Genomic DNA, 18,213 nt, shown 5'->3' with positions numbered 1-18,213 from the left:
TTTCATGTTGTTTTTTAACCCTTGTGCTATCTTAGATGACCCCACCCTAAAGAGCCTAGGATAGCACAAGGGTTACAGCTCAAAAACTTTAACCTATAGCTGTAACGGTTTCGGTTTCTTTGTGTCTTGTTTCCTTGGTTTCCTGTTTTATTTTGTAGTATTTCCTGTTTGGTTGTTGTTTCATGTTTTACCTTTCCCCATCAGTCCTGAGTGTTTCCACCTGTGTCTCGTTTGTCTGCATGTATTTAGGTCTTGTCTTTCCCTTCCTCCTGTGCTGCTCCATAGGTTAATGTTTCCCTGTCTAGTGCAGTGTTTTTCAACCTTTTCTGAGCCACGGCACACTTTAACCTTAAAAAAAATCCCGCGGCACACCAGCATCCAAAAATTTTAAAAAAGAAGGATAAACTCATAGTCTGTATTGATCTACAGCCCCTCCACAATCTCACATGCATTTTTGAGATAATTGTTGCAGAAAAAGCTGGAAACTGCAGCTGTTTTTTTCTAAAAGATTCAATAAAAGTTAAGTTAGAAGATTTAAAAATAGTTTGTGTTTTCGTTGGTTTCAAGACGTCTAACGACAGATCTCCTTGTGCCCTGTCACTCTCACAACCCAATGCATCATGGGAGATGTAGTGCATAAAACGGCCGGAGATCGCTTTTCGGAGCCTCATTGTTTTGTTCACTTGTTCCACGGTCTGATACCGGATTCTGTGGAAAGCTACAGCGCAAAAGACGAGCTGGTATTTTTTTTAGAACTGAGCGACTTTACGAGCTAAATCGGGACAAGGAAGTGAAGACTTTAACCACTTCTGATTGGTCAGACTGATGACATGTGATTAAGCCCCTCAAGAATGATTGGTGGAGACAGTTAAAGGAACGGGACTTTTCCCAAATACAGCCGGAGCTGCAGCTGAATCGCGGTACTGTCATTCTTATCAAAATGTCTTTAATAAAATAAAATAAACGCAAAGAAAAAGTATTTTACGATCTTTTATATTCCTAACTCCTCAGTGTTTTATCAGGGCCTGTTTGGATGAACACAGAGCTGAAATCCTGGAGATGGGAAATGTTTTTAGATCAGTTAATGAGGGCAATTTTCCACGGCACACTTGACCATCTCCCATGGCACACTGGTTGAAAAACACTGGTCTAGTGTATTTCGAGTTTCGAGTGTTTCTGGCCTGCTCTGCAGTGGTTTTTGGTTGGTTTAGTTTTGTTATTAAAGTTCCTGTTCCCCTGCAACCTCCTGCCTCCTCTCCTCTCTGCGCCTGGGTATGTCCCCCCTATTCCCCCCGTAACAGTAGCAGATATAAAGCTCCATATAGTTTCTCTGCCTAATGCAAAATCACAAGATCATAAATTAAGAATAGCATAAAGTTTATTTTCATATGAGGCCAAGGCAAAAAATAAAAGATAAAAACAGACAAATGTATTGTGGGGGGGAAAAAAGCCCAAACAACCAGACAAAACAGAAATGTCCAAGGACAGGAAGTTCAAACACAGATCTTAAAACAACAAGCACACTGTGGTGTGTAAGCCCACAAGTCTGCTTTTATTTTGTAATATTTCTTGTTGGAGTATCTTATGTTTGAAAAGGCCACAATCAAAAAGCTTTTGAAGGGTTTAAAAATTATTTGAAATATTCTGCACTGACACAAATTTTCTGTTCAGTTATATTTCTTTACCCTGGATTTGCACTGGTCCGTCTGAGATGCATCTGTGTTGCGTTGAGTAAGGAGTCCGTTTCATGATCCTCAGTTATTACCCTAACTCAGTTGCGTTCTTCAGTCCATTCCCCCACCCCCCTGCTTTCCGGAGGAGTGGTTTGTCCTGGCACGCCCGTGTCAGATAGTTTGTCGTGATGTCTTTAGTCATCCTAAACTTTAGTAATCATGCCCTCTCGCTTCATCACTCCTTGTAAAAATGCATATTTTGTGTCATAAATTATGTTTTTTATTTTTCCAAAAGTAAACTGTCATTGTCAATGGGGACACCTGTGTTGTCTGTAGTGTTAAAGTGCGTTGTCCCATGGGCACATCACCCTAAATACAAAATAAAGTTTTATTTTGAAAGTACAACAGAAGGGTTCATTTTGAAACCCAGACCTATTTCTGTTTTTCCACAAAATTGACGTGTCTAAAGACTAACAATAGAAAATACCAGCTTTAGCTCGTCTTTAGCGCTGTAGCTTTCCACAGAATGCGGTGTCAGACCGTGGAACAAGTGAACAAAACAATGAAGCTCAGAGAAGCTAATCTGTCTGCCATCTGCTGCAGTTTCGGACTACATTTACCAGGATACATCGGGTTTGTGTGCGACCCTTGTTGTATTTGTATGTTTTTTTTTGTATTTGATGTTTAGTACATTGAGTGTTTGTTTAAGGGGGGTGAAAGTTCTTTTGTATGTGTGTAGGTTCTGTTATTTTTTAAGGTGACCTGGATTGCTGCACTAAGGCCTTGTGGTTGCCCAGGATTGGGGGATGAGTGGCTGGTGCTGGCTCAGGATTGGAGGGAGGAAGATTGACGGCTGCACGTGATTGGAGGACGGGACTTTAAAACCTGGCATCTCCGCTGCCCCATGGGGGAAGAAGTCTTTGACTGTAGCTTCCAGCTCTCCTTCCCCCCATTGACAATAATTAAGTGTTTTTGTGAGGCCTTTTGGCTGTGTTAGCTTCATTGTGTAACCTTCATAAGGATATTTTTGTTGTTGTAGTAGAGTAGTAGGGGTGAACTGCCATTTTTGTTTGTGACTGTCTTCTCCTGTTTTGGTTTTGGTTCAGGTAAATAAACAGATTTCAGTTGGGTGAGGTTTTGTTGGTCATTTTGGCCTTGGTTACCCCTGAAGTCTTTTTGCTTCACTTTTAGTTATTGGTGTTTGTTTTCATTCATTCATTCATTCATTCATTCATTCATTCATTCATTCATTCATTCATTTTCTTAACCGTTTTTCCCTTTCGGGGTCATGGAGCTGCTGGAGCCTATCCCGGCCACTTGTGGGCGAAGGCAGGGGACACCCTGGACAGGTCGCCAGTCTCTCGCAGGGTAGAATGTCCACAAACACACACCCACTCACTCTCACACCTAGGGACAATTTAGAGTTGCCAATTAACCTATGAAGCATGTTTTTGGATGGTGGGAGGAAGCCGGAGACCCCGGAGAGAACCCACGCATGCACGCATTTTCATTTATTTGTAAATAGATTTGTTGTATTTTTATGGAGACAATTCTTTGGTGGGTTTTTTGTGTAGCTACAGGAAACATGAATATAATCTTAGTCTTTTGTGTAAAACTTATCAAACATATTGTGATCATTTTGTTCAAAAATTACAGTTGTCTTTGCACAAACATTGAAAAAAATATATAAAATAAATAAATCATTATTTAAAAAGAATATATTTGTTTTTTTTTGTTAGGTTACATAAAATTGCATGTTAATAAACTGAAGGGAAAAACAACTACCAGGGTAAAATGTCAAATAATATAGTTGAAAATTATTACTGAAACCTAACTTAACTTTAATTACATCTTTTAGAAAAAACACTGCAGAAGGACTGAACATCAATATATACTATAAAGTTTCTCCTTTTTTTTGTTAATTTTTGGATGCTAGTGTGCCACGGGATTTTTGTCAAGGTTAAAGTGTGCCTTGGCTCAAAAAAGGCTGAAAAAAACTGGGTTAGACCATGGACTATTGTAGGTATTAGAACTGATGAGTGAGAAAAGTTTGAGACAATTGCTTTTTTACTTTTTTTTTCTGCTAAATTCTATTGACATTTTATGTCTGGATATTGATTAGAATATATTTTCATTGCCATTTAATAAAGTAAAGGTTGCAGAACTATTCATTTTCTTTTTTGCTGACATAAATAAGATGAATTTGTGATGTCAGTCTCATTCCCAGTGAACCGGAATACCGCTGAGCCTTAAAAATGTCCCGGAAATCCTTCTCCATACTGCAATCTTTTTTTTTTTTTTTCTATCAGTGGAAGAAGCACCCTTACCTGTGTTAATAACAAGTTTGAACCGTGATACTCTGCCGGCTAATGGCCCATCCATTTGTATGCTGACGCTGAAACACAAAGAGCACCATTTCCCCCCTGATCCCTCCTCTTGTTTCTGGAGCTCTTTTCCCCTCTTTACGCTGTGAATGATAGCACCCAAGTGCCATTGTGGGTGATAAATAAATCCTGGAGGAAATGGGAACTGCATCTTGAGAGGGAGGGGTCTGAGGAATGAGGAGAGGATCAATGCATCTTTTAATTATCAGTGCAGAAAAGCACACTATAGTGTCCGCTGCTATGGACTCCAGTTCTTCTGTCCCGATAAAGCGAACAGAAATTGCCGTTACTGCAAACATTATAAATAAAAATTGTGTTTAAGTTCACAGCTTGATATAAATTCCTGTTCATCCTTGTAAAGTTGAAGCAGTTAGAGCTGTATAATTGTCCCATATCATTTTATTTTAAAAGTTGATTTCATCCATGTGCGTCTTTACACCAGACAACATTATTTGCATGGGTTCAAAACAGTCTTGATGAATGGGAGGATGCTCTCACTTATACTGTCTGTTTCAAACTGTTTCCCATAAGCCCCACCCTTTCTCTAGGTCTTTTGTTGTTGATAAACTCTTCCAGCACCATGTGGATCCTTTTTAATGGCTTTCAGCATTAAATACAGATTTGGTTTTCTTTTTTCTTCTTGTTATATTTTTGGGATGGGCAACCCCAGGCCTTAAGGGCTAGTTTGGAGTTGTCCTCTCCTGAAACTGGAAGTACAGGTAATCAGAATCCTTTATTGTCACTATGCAGTGCACAACAAAATTATTTTTCAGCAGCTCTTTTGAATAAATACCTATACATGTAATAAAGACTGTATAGTAAACTATGAATGATTATTGCACAAAAATTTAAAGTGCAGCCACAGCATGTTGTGTATGGAGTGATATTTCTGCCACCACGTTGCACACAAAACTTTCTAAGTTCAACACAAAACTTTCTAAGTTTTTTGCTCAAAATTTTTTTTTTTTGCTTTCAAAAACTTTTTTTTGCTTTCAAAAACGTTTTTTGCGTTTGCAAAACACTTTTTTTTCGCATGCGTTGTGTCAAATCTCGCTTTTGTCCTATCTTTGATTTTGCTGACTACTTTGAGCGCGACTTAGCGTGATATGACTGCCACTGACATCGCCAAAAAGAAATTCGCAAGCGTTGTGTGTCATCTCACTTTTTTCTTATCTTTGCTGAGTTAAGTTTCGGTTTGACGTCACCAAGCTGCCATCAAAAAGCTGCTGATTGGGCCAGATTCTAACCAATCACATTGCCATATGAATCTAACATGGTGTCTGCTGCCGAGGCTGAACCAGCTCTTTTACCTTCATTTTTATATTTTTGGATGAAGACGTTTCCATTTTTTTAAATATAATTTTAACAATAATTCATACTGTCTTTTTTTTAGCATTAGTTCATTTTTATTCAGTTAAATTTTTGAATTTATGGCGGAGGATCTCCTGAAACTGTAAAGTTTATCTGCTGACATTAAATCAACAGGTCTGTGTGATCTGTGAATCCTGCAGTGCAAATTATTAGTGAAAAGTGTGATTTTCTTTAAGGTCTGTTTGTTAAAACAAAACAATAAAAAATTTAAAGCACATATTATTTAATGCTGCACACGTGTTTGGGATCAGATGAACAGCAATAATAAGCAGAAGAATGATGGCTCACTACAGGAAACTCAATGTATATAACACAGAAGAGGCATTTTTTGACTTTTATTATCATTTATGTTTTAGAACTTGTAAGCGTTTGTCCAAAGTTAAAAAATATTAGTAATAAAAAATGCTATTTTCTCTTAATATTTCAACAATTTTGACTAAAATAAAACAATAGTTCAGATACAAATCTTAAAAAGTGTTGCTTCCCTGCTGGACGGAGTCAGAGCTCGGACGTTTTTTTCTTCTGCAGACAATTTAAACACGTTCATCACTACACTGACATGAATAAATACTAAACTCTGTTTGATTTTAGCTGCTTTGCTGCTCCTTCTGGGTTTTACTCTCAGAGAAACGGGCCAGAATCGTTGAAAACAGCAGAACCCTGTACGAACAGAACCGACACAAAGTCTAAAGTCCATGTCTGCCTCGGCGTACCGTCAATGTCCGTCAATAACCCTTAGAGACACTTGATTGGTTAGAATCTGGACCAATCAGCAGCTGTTTGATGGCAGCTTGGTGACGTCAAAACGAAACTTAACTCAGCAAAGATAGGAAAAAGGTGAGATGACACACAACGCTTGCGAATTTCTTTTTGGCGATGTCAGTGGCAGTCATATCACGCTAAGTCACGCTCAAAGTAGTCAGCAAAATCAAAGAGAAGACAAAAGCGAGATTTGACACAACGCACGCGAAAAAAAGTGTTTTGCAAACGCAAAAAAAGTTTTTGAAAGCAAAAAAAAGTTTTTGAAAGCAAAAAAAAGTTTTTGAAAGCAAAAAAAAAAGTTTTTGAGCAAAAAACTTAGAAAGTTTTGTGTTGAACTTAGAAAGTTTTGTGTGCAACGTGGTGGCAGAAATATCACTCCATAGTTGTGATGTATTTGCAGGGGTGTCAAACTCAAATTCACAGTGGGCCAAAATTATGTAATTTGGCCCACTGTGAACACTGATATGTAATGTTTAACCTTTTCATATAGTGTCTTCTCATGTTCTATTCATTCGTTACAGCAACATTAGCTCTGCACACCAGACAAACAGTTCTGTCCTTTATGATTGTGAACAGATAATCTGCCTGTTGTCCATCTTTCGTTTGGCCATTTTTGTGGAGGGTGACATGAATGTGACTGGACCATGGCTGTCAATGACTGTCAACAGAAAAAAAGGAGCGCTTGGCGGTTAAGACTTCCCACAAACATATTAGTGATTAAGTCATTGTTTCTATTGTTTCTATGGCAACCACTCTCGCTAATCAGAAGTGAGCTTGTTGTAAGTCCTCACCCCTACCACTTGAAATCAGGCTCGGGAGAATCTGTCTATCCAACGTTTGGAATGTTCGACGTGAGACCACGTATTTTTATTGAGGCGTCTGATAAATAAATAGAATGACTGAGTAGTATCTCAACAGAAGTCAATGGGATTTTGGCCTCTTGGAGCGAATGGGGACATCCTCTTTTCTGGGATAAGGGTCACTCTGAACTGTACGTTATACAACCACACACACTGTCATGGATGGATAATATGGCCAAAGGAAGAAATACAGACAGCGGATGATAAGACACGTAAGCTCCTCACCAAATATGGAGGGTTCCAAAGGAAGGAGGCAGATATTTCCGGGACGTATGGTATATATATATATATATATTTGTTACAAAGACATCTGCTGAATCAGCTTTTTAAAATATTTTTTCAGATGTTTCGCCAGTTTAACACATCTTGATTCAACACGCAGTTTTGAGGGAAAAATCCAACCTTATATTTATTTGCGTCCTTAAAGCAGCTCAAAAAAACCTTTACAGCTGCATCAAATCAAAATATCTCTTTAATTTCTGTCTTTTATAATTATACAGAAGCAAGAAGTTTTGTGTAAAGCAAATACACAAACGGTACTGCTGCAAGCATCCTTTTTGGAAAGCTACACACAAGGACACACATAAACAAACACTTATCAGATTAAGGAGCTGCAAGGTGGCTGCTGCGGATTAGAGGGAGGCTGTAGATTACCAGTGATGGCTTGCAAGGCAGGGAATTTAAGTGCATTTTACCCCTAAACATTCATCCCTCCCGTAACTGAATGAAACAGATGGCAACCATTAAATTCCAGTATGTCTGATGGAATCTGGGCTAATGATGCTTCCAATCAGCAAAGCAAGTTTAATAGAGTGGTGGACTTTGGGGATGTTTGCCAGTAAGACAGAGGAGTGGTCAGCATTTGCAGAAAATTGTGGAGTTTTTGGATTAAAAAAAATAATAATAATTAAGGATTTTTCAGAAAGTTAGTACTTCAATTACCATGGCACTATAGCGAGAATCATGGCAGCTGAATTTATGATGTAATTATTTACTCATTTGTTTGATCCTTTTTAACTTTAACCAGGAGGAAATAATTTGATCTTTCCTTCATCCATCTGCCTCCTATCCTTTTCCAGGTTTTTTTTGGGGGGCAGCAGTCTCACTAAGGATGGACAGAGTTCCCTTTATCTTTGGCCACTTCTTCATAATATTTTGGGTGGGCGCTTCTGCATTCTGCCAGGGTGTCGCGTCTTGGTTGGATGGGCCTATATACACCCTCGCAGGAAAGCTTTTTTGATTGCATATCCAGAATATGCTCAATCCAATTCAACTTGTCCCTTTAAAAAAAAAAAAAATAAAAATAAAAAAAAGAGTTGCTCTACCTCGAACGTCTACCAAGTGGTTGGGCTTCTCCCCCATTTCAATACGAAAATATATTAGGATTATGAGTGAAGATTTATTTGTGTTGATGATGTCTTGTGTGTTTGGCATGACTCGGACCATAGATGTATAAAACTCTGAACCTAGAGGATGATGATGATGATGATGATGATGATGAAAAACCATACCATTCCAAACCAACACTCAATATAGAGAACGTCGTAGAGTAGGGCCAGCCAATCACGATTGGGATTGCCTGAGGAAAAAAAAGGCGGGCTATTTATTTATTGGTTCAAAGTGAAGGCCTAATTAATAATTGAGTGTAGAGTGAGGTAGATCTGTCTTCTTCAAATTACGCCAAATCTTCACTCCTAACCCTTTACTCGTGGATCACAAGACACAGAGATGGGAACTTGAGGCCCTGACTTGAGTCAAGTCTTTCATGATAAGACTTGGTGCTTGACCTGAGACTAGACCTCAAAGTCTTGGGACTTAACTTGACACTTAAGGTTTGGGACTTGTCCGTGTCTTCGAATTACAAGACATTGATGTCAAATGTTAAAATGACAGCTCTCTTCACAAAACATTACATTGAAAATGTAGAAACATCAATTCAATTTTATTTATAGAGCTCGATATTCTCTACAACTATGTACAACTATACTCTACAACTACATGTTTAAATAGTCCAGCAGAGTTGGAGGGCGGCTGGAGCGCGAGACGAGCCAGAGGCAGAATCCACGGCCAAGTGTCAACTGCTTTTCATTGTGTTTGCACAAGTTCTTTACTTTTATGGATACGACAAAATAATAATAGCAACTTTACTTCTTAAGATGGCCTGCACGGTTAGCGCTATTGCCTCACAGCATGAAGGCCCTGGTTCAAATCACAGCTGAGTCCTTTCTGTGTGGAGTTTGCATGTCCTCCCTGAACTTAAATGGGTTTTCTCCCACAGTCCAAAAACATGCTTCTTAGGACTCATCGGTGGATGTGTGTGTCTGGGGCTCTGTGACACATACGTGACCTATTCAGGGTGTAACCCCCCTCTTTGCCCAACAGTGTCTGGGTTGGCTCCAGCAACCCTGAGATCGTGAAAGCAGATTCTGTAGATGAATGAATGTTGACACAAAAAATAGAACGTTCATTTATGAATCAGAGTCTTTACATAATCTCCGTCACATCTGCGTCTGGCATTCATCTCTCTGTAACGCAACGCAAGCTTTACGCAGCAGTTCTATTCCAGTCCATTGATGCATTACTGTCACGGCAAAAAGGCCGGTTTCAAAATAAAAACGTCACTTGTACTCTCAAAATCAAACTTTATACGTTTTTGTATTTTAGGTGACATGTCCACCCACGTGAGAATGGACGTGAACACCGCAGATAACACTTTTCTGCCATGTAGCTGAAAGGTTAATGTTGGAAGTACAATAATTTAACACGATTTATGACACAAAACGTGCATTTTGCAAGAAATGATTGCTCAAGTTTAGGATGAGCAAAGAGAGCGGGACGACACGGGGTGGCAGGACAAACCACTCCTCCCAGAACCTGTGGGGAGGGGAGGTCAGACCTTAGAGACAGTAAACTAACTTGTCAGACCAACTCCCAAGAGATGCACCACAAATGCACCAGTGCAGACTTGTGACTTCACCAGTATTTATCATCAAAAAACCCACTTGACTTGAAATTAAAGGCTAAGCCTTTAAACTTAAGTTAAGTCTGACATTAAGACTCTTGGGTTTTGACCTCCAAAGCTTAAGAAATGAGTTTTGTGAACAACGTTCATTTGTTTATTTTAGTCTTCTAGCTTCAAGACATTTCTAATAAAAGTTCTCTTTTACAACTCTGAGAATGTAGAAACATCAACTATCTGTTTTTACGTTTGCACAATATGTTTAAAAGCAGTTTATTGAGAACTTGACAATGAAATATTGACTTTAACTATAAGACTTGACATGTAGTTACAGCTAAAGATATCAGACTGGGCTTGAATTTATCAGCAAAGACTTGAGACTTGACTTGGACTTGTGAGCATTTCTACAGGGCAGCCAGGTTTCTTCCCTCTAAATAGGGCCATGATTAATGCAATTAATGCCGGACTCGTTCAAGGAAAACGTCCCCATCGAGACTATAAACATTTACTGAGATCATAAACCAGTTGTCAACATTGTTAACTGGCAACACACTGGCTGTACTGCAGAGCATTAAAGATGCATCCCAGATTGAAACACTCGTTCAGGTGCAAAGATGGGAACAGACCATTCTGAGAAAAACTGACGATTTCATGTTTAGTTTATGAGTCATAACACAATTGTGAGAAATCCCTGCAATTTTCTGCATAGGAGAAATGCTTTAATGCATTAGCAAACCGGTGCATAGTTATTATCTAAAGCTGCTGTTTCAGAAGAAAGAAAAAAAAAAAGGCCATAAGTCAGGAAAAATAATATAAATTTAACATGAAAACTCGTCTTCAGACCAAGAAAGAAATAAAAACCGTGTTCTGTTACAATCACACACTGTTACTTCAACAAAACGGGAATATTATCTAAAGATGATTTATTTTAATTCACAAAGTGCTTTAAGAGCTTATTTTTTTAACTTACAGTCAATCAAACACTAGAAACCAGTACCTCTGACCAGAACGACATGGTAAAAACACTTAATGTTATGCAGTTGCTGTGTCTCATCGTCATGGTTTCTACTTTCCTACTCTGTTTATATCCCATAATGCTTGGCTACGGTGGCCATTTTGGGTCATTTTTTTTTGCTCCGAGCCTATTCAGACTGATGACACTCGGGGCGAACCGAAGCTCAGTCTGATAGGAAACAAACCAAGACCACCCCAGAAGATGGGTCAGAGAGCGGTTCCCTGTCCCGGATTATGAGGGGAAATGAACTCTGGTTTAAACCAAATCTATCCACTCTGAATACACCGTTAGACACATGCATCAGTTAAGGTGCAGGTTTTTGAGTTGTCCGAGCCCATGGTAGGTCATAGAGAGGAGTGGCTGCATCTTAGAGGCATGCAAGTTTGTCCCTTGAGACTCATACGGTCAACCTTAAGGGTTAAAAATGGAACGTACCATTGTCATGGGTGTGGTAAGTGTGTCGTGACATGTTTTAAGGTCTCACCTACTTCCCCCTTACTTAATCATAAGTGGCGCAGAGGAAGGGCTGGCGATCTCTGATCGGAAGATTGCGCGTTCGATTCCCACCTTGCCTGCCCAAGTGTCCCTCCTGAACCCCACCTTGGCTCTGGTCATAGGTTGATGCCAGTGTTCTGCAGAAGAGCTGCCGTCAGGGTGTGGCTGTGTGAGAATGGAGACTTTTACTGTAGAGCACTATAGAAGTACAAGCCATTTACCATTTACGTGTTATATAGTAGGTGTTCACTATGACCTATCACCCACAGCATGCCCATAAAGAAAAAAAACAAATATTTTCACTCCACCTGCGACAGACTGGCGACCTGTCCCCTACCTTCCCCCATGAGTGGCCGGGATAGGTGCCGGCAGCCCTGTGACCCTGAAAGGGACAAAACGGGTCTAGAATAAGATGATTATCACTCCACAGGGTCGCCGTGCGGTCAACAGCTTACATATTTGTATGTCCCATACAGGCTAGCTTATTTTCCACCAACTCCTATCCAGAATTATGTCCTGCCCTAATCTGACAAAAGTACCACTTTGGGCGTGGAGAAGGTGACCAACTGACTTAAACAGAGGTGGGAAAGCTTCTCGACCAGCCTGAACTTTAAAACCTCGTCGGTAAATTCTGGATAATGATACGTACTGCAGAACATCTGGCTTATTATAGTCCCACAGTCTAAAAATAAATAAATAAATAAAATAAAAATTGAGCATCAGTGGTGGGATTGAAGAGCATTAAAGCTTGTGGCAGGGGTCACATCTGTGAAGGCCCCATTAGAGATGGACTTAACAGGTTTTGGAGCAAATAATTGCTTTCTGTGTGAGTCGCAGCGGCTTCCAAATGCAATCTGGCCATGTCAAAAGTTTTACTTAAAAGAGGAAAATTAGTGAAAAAACAAACTACATAACAAATAAAAGGCTAAAATAGTCAATTTAGCTGAGGATGCAAAGAAAATTAGTCCTATAAAAAATCTCAAAAGTCAAATTTAAAGAACATATATAGGAGTGGAATGTTTTTCTGTCCTTTGTTTTCCACAACTGACATTTTGGAAAGGTGTTTGCTTCTACTTTAAGTTCTCTGGATGAAGGAATTAGCCTTCTCTCTCTTTTTTTTCTTTCCTATTGCTTCCCTCCTTTCCTCCGTCTGTCACGCCCCTCCTCTCAATCTCTCAGCTCTAACAGCCTTTCAATGGAGAGGGGGAGCGGCTCATGTGAAGACCTCACAGTTATGATGAAAAGGGCAATCATCCCGTCACCGTGTGGATCTCTGTGAAGGTTTTTTTTTTAGATTTTCTAGAGTTACAGTTGATGCCGCTGGCAGGAGAGGGGAACCTGGGGAAGATTCCGGGAGGTGAGGAAAAGGAAAATAAAGGTTGGAGTAAAAGGAGAAAATTAGGATGACCTATGTTTCTTCAGTTCTTCTTCAGGTCAGTTTTGACCTTTTTTATGAATTTATTGGGTTTTTAAAAGAAAAAGCATGCATGTTCAGATGTAAAATGATGCAATTTTTCATTTTGTTATATTTTTAGATGTTAAGGCACAGATGGCACACCTGCGTCACCTGTGAATTAATGTACCAGTGAGCCGCTGTGGAAGTGGAACGAAAGTCTGGGCCGTGATTGTTCACTCATTCACTACACCATGACTCAGCAATTCTCCAATGCAGTGAAATATGAACTTCCTGTCTGGTATGTAGGACGCTGCACATCTTTTCCAGTTCTACAATGAAACAGGCGTGCAGACAGCAGTCCCATCATCTTTTGATCTTTTGTAAAAGCGTTGCCAGTCATCTTTCAATTGTGATTATGCCTGTTTAGGCCAAAAAAAACCCCAAAAAACTATGTGTCGTGTTCTAGGACAAATATTCTGCAGAGCAGAAGGAGATTGTCCGGGATTTGCCTCTGAGTTGTGGGCGGGACCAGAGCAACCCCGCCCCCTTTCCCCTCCTGATTGCTGAGAGCTCTGTTTACATCCTCTTCTGCTAGCTCACAGACCCTCACACCCCCAATCGAACATTACCAGTGCAACAAAAACGGCAAGCAATGTTTGATCTACCCAGCCGTACAGTTTAGATCCAGATTCCACCTCAGATGAGGAAAACAAAGACGCACAAAGATTTCCTCGTCTACAAGTGGATGCATCAATATGGGGCGGAGCATGGAGCTTTTGGCCCGCCCAGCATTAAATTGTCAGGAGTTCATCAAAGCGTTGAAGTCCGTTTCTGAAGATCAAACCACATAAAAAAGCAAGATCTTAGTTTATATGACTGAAGCATTGGTCATCTATAAGGTTAACTTTTGGGTTTTTTTTATATAGTTTTGTTCCGTTAAGCCATGAAACTGTGCAAATAAACAATTCTGCTATATATTTTATAAGGAAGTAGTTGTTTTTATGTTCATTGGTTAACTTTCTGATTTCTATTAATGACTACAGCTGTTGAACATATTTACCTGTTTACCTAATTTAACCTTTTCTGTTATTTTCATGCTTTTGCTTTATTTTGTCTTTCCCTTTAATTTTTTTTCCTATTTTTTTTAATACATACTGTGTTTATTCGCTAGCTCTTTTTATATTTCATGAGACAGGGCAGGCCTATTTGGCTAGAAAAGTTCACTTACACAATTTCAAAAATGAGATGTATTTTCAAAATAAAACCACGGTGACATCAGCTGTAGTTTAAACTTTAAAATAATATTTAAAATGGATAATGGAGAGATGATAGAGGAATATTACAGGAAAAATTATATTCTCATCCAACATAACATCTACATTATTTATTTATTTATTTGAGCCTAAATGTCTCATAATCCAGGGGATCCATTGTTCAGGGGCACTACCAGCTCCGCCTGTAGGGGTGCTGTTGCTGCGGTGCTCGTTCTCATTGGGCCGGCTGGGGTCCCGCTCTGTGGGGTGATAGCTGTAGATTGGGCCATAGGCTGCTCTGTGTTGGGCAGGCGCTGTGGTAATGACCCCCACGGTCCGACTGGGCCTTGGAATAAATGGATCCCCATGATATCGTTTCGTCACAGCAGAACCAACCACCTTTTCATCATGCTGCAGTTCTTCGTTTTTGTTCAGGGTTATAGTGGGGGAACTGGGCGGCTGGAGGGAAGAACCTGCTGAGGGAGGGGTCCCATCTATGTGTGATTGTCCTGTGTTTTTTGTTTTAAATCATTTTCATATTTTATGACTATTTTATCTTCTTTTATGTTCAGCGTTTTGTGTTTTTAACCAAAATGAAAGGCGCTATAGAAAACTAATAAAGTTTGACGTTTAAATTTAAACATTGCTTGAATTGGATTTTGACAAATCCCCAATCTCCTGTGTGATTTTTTTAGTTTATTGTGTCTTTTTATTTTATTTTGGGTCATGTATTAATTTGCTCACACCTGTGCTGAGTCACTGAAGCCCACAGCTGTGGCTTATGTCTAATTTCCCATCAGCCAATATAAGCCCATAGTTGGAGTTGCTCAGAGATTCTGCTTGTTTCTCAGTTCTCTTAGTTCTGTGGCTTTTTTTATTTTGGGTAGCTTTTTTCTTCTTTTTTTTAATCCTGCTTCTCCAATGTGAGCAACAACTCATCATCCCTGACCCCTGCACCACAATGCATGGAAGCAGGTGCAGAGCTGAATCTTGCTGCAGAATCAGTCAAAATACTAATTCCTGAGCAACTGTTCCTCACCTCCAATCAGCATCTTTGTTTTCTATCACATCTTGATGCACCTTTCACAGAATAAATGACATATCCTCTTACATACAGGCGTCTCGTAGATCTTAAACGACGCTCTTTAGCTTCTTAACCAGGTTTTAACTTCACCAGATTCTCCAGAATCTTACATGTTGCCTTTATCATCATCAAGAATCGTCACCCAAAGATAGACCGAAAGCAGCAACAATGCTGTCAAATGGATTTTCCTTTTTAGTTTTACAAAGGTTAAAGCTATTGTCCTAGATCACTTTTTGAAGGGGACATAGCTGGCAATCATGGATGGAGGAAAACAAAGCAGAAAACTTGGAATAAAACTTCAGCAACAGCATTAAAAACTTGTAAGATGTTTTCAGGAGGTTAAAATAATTTATGATGCTGCAGTGAAACTTGAGTTTTAGTTTTCAGCACCATGGACAGCTGCAGAAGGCTCCACCGGCAAGGTGGGGCTTAGGTGCGGTTGCAGAGTGCATGTAATCACAGGACAAGCTGCTTCTTTCATAAAATTATTGTATATATATATATATATATATATATATATATATATATATATATATATATATATATATATATATATATATATATATATATATATATATATGTAGCACCTATGCTATTAGGCAGAGGTAGTCAGGCTACTGGACCAAATATAGGTTCGCACGGAGTGGTGTGTATTGAATAAAAGAGCCAAGAGTCAATATAAAGGTAGAATGGAAAAAGCCGGCAGTTTACTGAACAATTGACAAACAACAATAAACATACAAATTTGGTTCTTAAGTAATGTTAAGACACCTTTTCAACACCCTTTATGTTGTTTTTTTCCTTTACTTTTTCTGTTAAAGTTCAAATAAAAGGTTTTGTTCAAGTTAATTTCAGTTTCAATCTATTTTAATTAAAGATGACCGGTCATTTGGTTTAAAGGGATTTTAGTTACAGAACTAAATTTATTTAACTTAAATTTAGTTTAAGCTTTCTTTTGAGTTCACTATATTTACCCTTTTCACTTTTTTGTAAATCAGTTTTGTCACTTTAAATTTACACCAAAAGTATCCTTTAAAGTTACAAAATATCAGATATCAAACAAAAGACAATTCAATATGCAAAGCAAACAAAGAACTGTTTTTCTAAATGTCCAATTGCTTAGCAAAATCCTTTAAAGTTTGTTAGCAGATGTATCCAGTTTTGGTAGTGCTCCTTTAAAGTATATTGGATCCACAGTTAGTGTTCAATCTCCTACCGCGACCTTGGCAGAGATTTTGTAGTAGTGAGGAAAAGTAAAGGACCACGTGATGCTCTACAGGCAGTCCGGATTATCGTGCTCCTTGGGTAGGCTCGCCATCCATGGATCAGGAGAAGTCCAGAACGATCCGGTCCGGAACCGTCTCCCAATTACTCTCGGGGGGACTCAAAAACCTGGCCTGAAGGACAGGCCATAAAAATAATTTTAGTCCATATGCAAAATAAAACCACTCCAAAATGAAAGCGGAGCCGCACTAGAAGGCTACGTGACTCTTTAGAAACTTAAAATGGCGGCTGCTCTTTTTTCTTTTTCATACATCCAACTCTACTTGCAAAATTAGCTTCTTTTCACACAAAATATACCCAAAATACATCAAATAAAATACATTCATGTTTCGAAGTGTCAAAGAAAATTATAAATAACTCAAAAGTACTGTTTTGTCATCTTTTCACAACTTAAATTGGTCTCAACTGGGCTCGCCTCATCACGGCAAAACCTACGCCACAAAAGTAGGCAAAATACAAAACAAAACTCACCAAAACTCGTCTCGTAATGGCATAAAATCTTATTTGGCTCACACCCCTCTTCTGGTCTGGCTAGACAACAGGTTTGCACCGTTATTTTAGTTTTTCACCGTAGTTTTTCAGCTAATGGCTACTCTGCTGCGCGTGCTTGCTGTCTCTGCCCTAAACAGGCCTATCTCTCCGCTACGCAACGCACAGGTTGGGGAGGGCTCTTGAAAAACTTTAAACTTTATCGACAACAAAAACAATTTCTCTTTTTAAACAAAAATAGTAATAAAACCTATAAATTATTAATGTTAATACTATTTATATTTTTATCCTCACAACTTTTAGCTGTTTTTATCATGTTGTTTATTAATATTTATTGACCTTTTTATATCATTGTAAAATGCTCTATTATTACTGATTGTATCTGTAACGGGGGTTACATATATATATACAATAAAATCACAGCATGAGTGTCTTGATGACTTTTAAGAGGGCAAAGTTTGACTGTGCAGTGTCAAAGGTCACAAATGTTTTGATTTAATGATTGTGGGACATTGTGGTCCTCTGTCCTTTTATTCCCACTTATCAATAATTGCCCTGGTATTTATTATGGGATGGGGGGGGGAAGTGATGTTACGGCATGGGGGTCACCCCTGTGTCCAGCAGCTGATGGAGCACAAGGTATGGGGTCACTGCGGTGAAGCAGTAGAGTGTAGCGTAAACAGACTATAGGACAAAAATGCTATCAGGTCCTTCAGGCGTATGCTGATGGGTTTAAGCACGGATGGGCAAATCTCACGATGTGGAAGGTATGCAATAGACTGCACTTCCCACCTGTGTGAGTATTTGTCAGTGTAGGAGTAAATGCATATGTGTGAAATTCCCCTTATACTCACATTAACACAGGGGAACTCCATTTTTTTAATCAAATTATATAAATATTATAGATTTTAACTTCCAGCCAAACAGACTACCAATTAAAGGTAAATGTACTTACAAAAAGGTAGAAATGACAGGAAATCATCATGGATCATAGTACACACAGTTAATTTGGCAAAGTTAATTAGAAATTCCAGTGTCTTCCAGTCTGAAAAACATACAATTTGTAAGATTGACTGTATAAAACAACTGGGCTGAGTAAGTGTGACGTCACGCATAGAAATGCCTTACTTTTTTATAAACGAAGTTAAATCAAATGCCATTTTTTCCACGACAAACTCTCTCGCCAAT

The 18,213-nt window shown here is 39.0% G+C and overlaps 1 long non-coding RNA gene across 1 annotated transcript; it reads right to left on the bottom strand.

Annotated features, from left to right (window-relative positions):
* Positions 1-15,931: 15,931 nt before the first annotated feature.
* Positions 15,932-17,415, bottom strand: LOC111946331. Its single transcript, XR_002872011.1, has 2 exons — positions 17,008-17,415; positions 15,932-16,649 (listed from the first exon to the last, which is right to left on the bottom strand). It is a non-coding gene; the product is annotated as an uncharacterized LOC111946331 (long non-coding RNA).
* Positions 17,416-18,213: the final 798 nt, after the last annotated feature.

Source organism: Oryzias latipes, chromosome 18, assembly GCF_002234675.1.
Source record: "Oryzias latipes chromosome 18, ASM223467v1".
NCBI classification, from domain to species: domain Eukaryota; kingdom Metazoa; phylum Chordata; class Actinopteri; order Beloniformes; family Adrianichthyidae; genus Oryzias; species Oryzias latipes.
The sequence above is the reverse complement of the archived record's forward strand: the minus strand, read 5'-3'. Positions and strand labels throughout refer to the sequence as shown.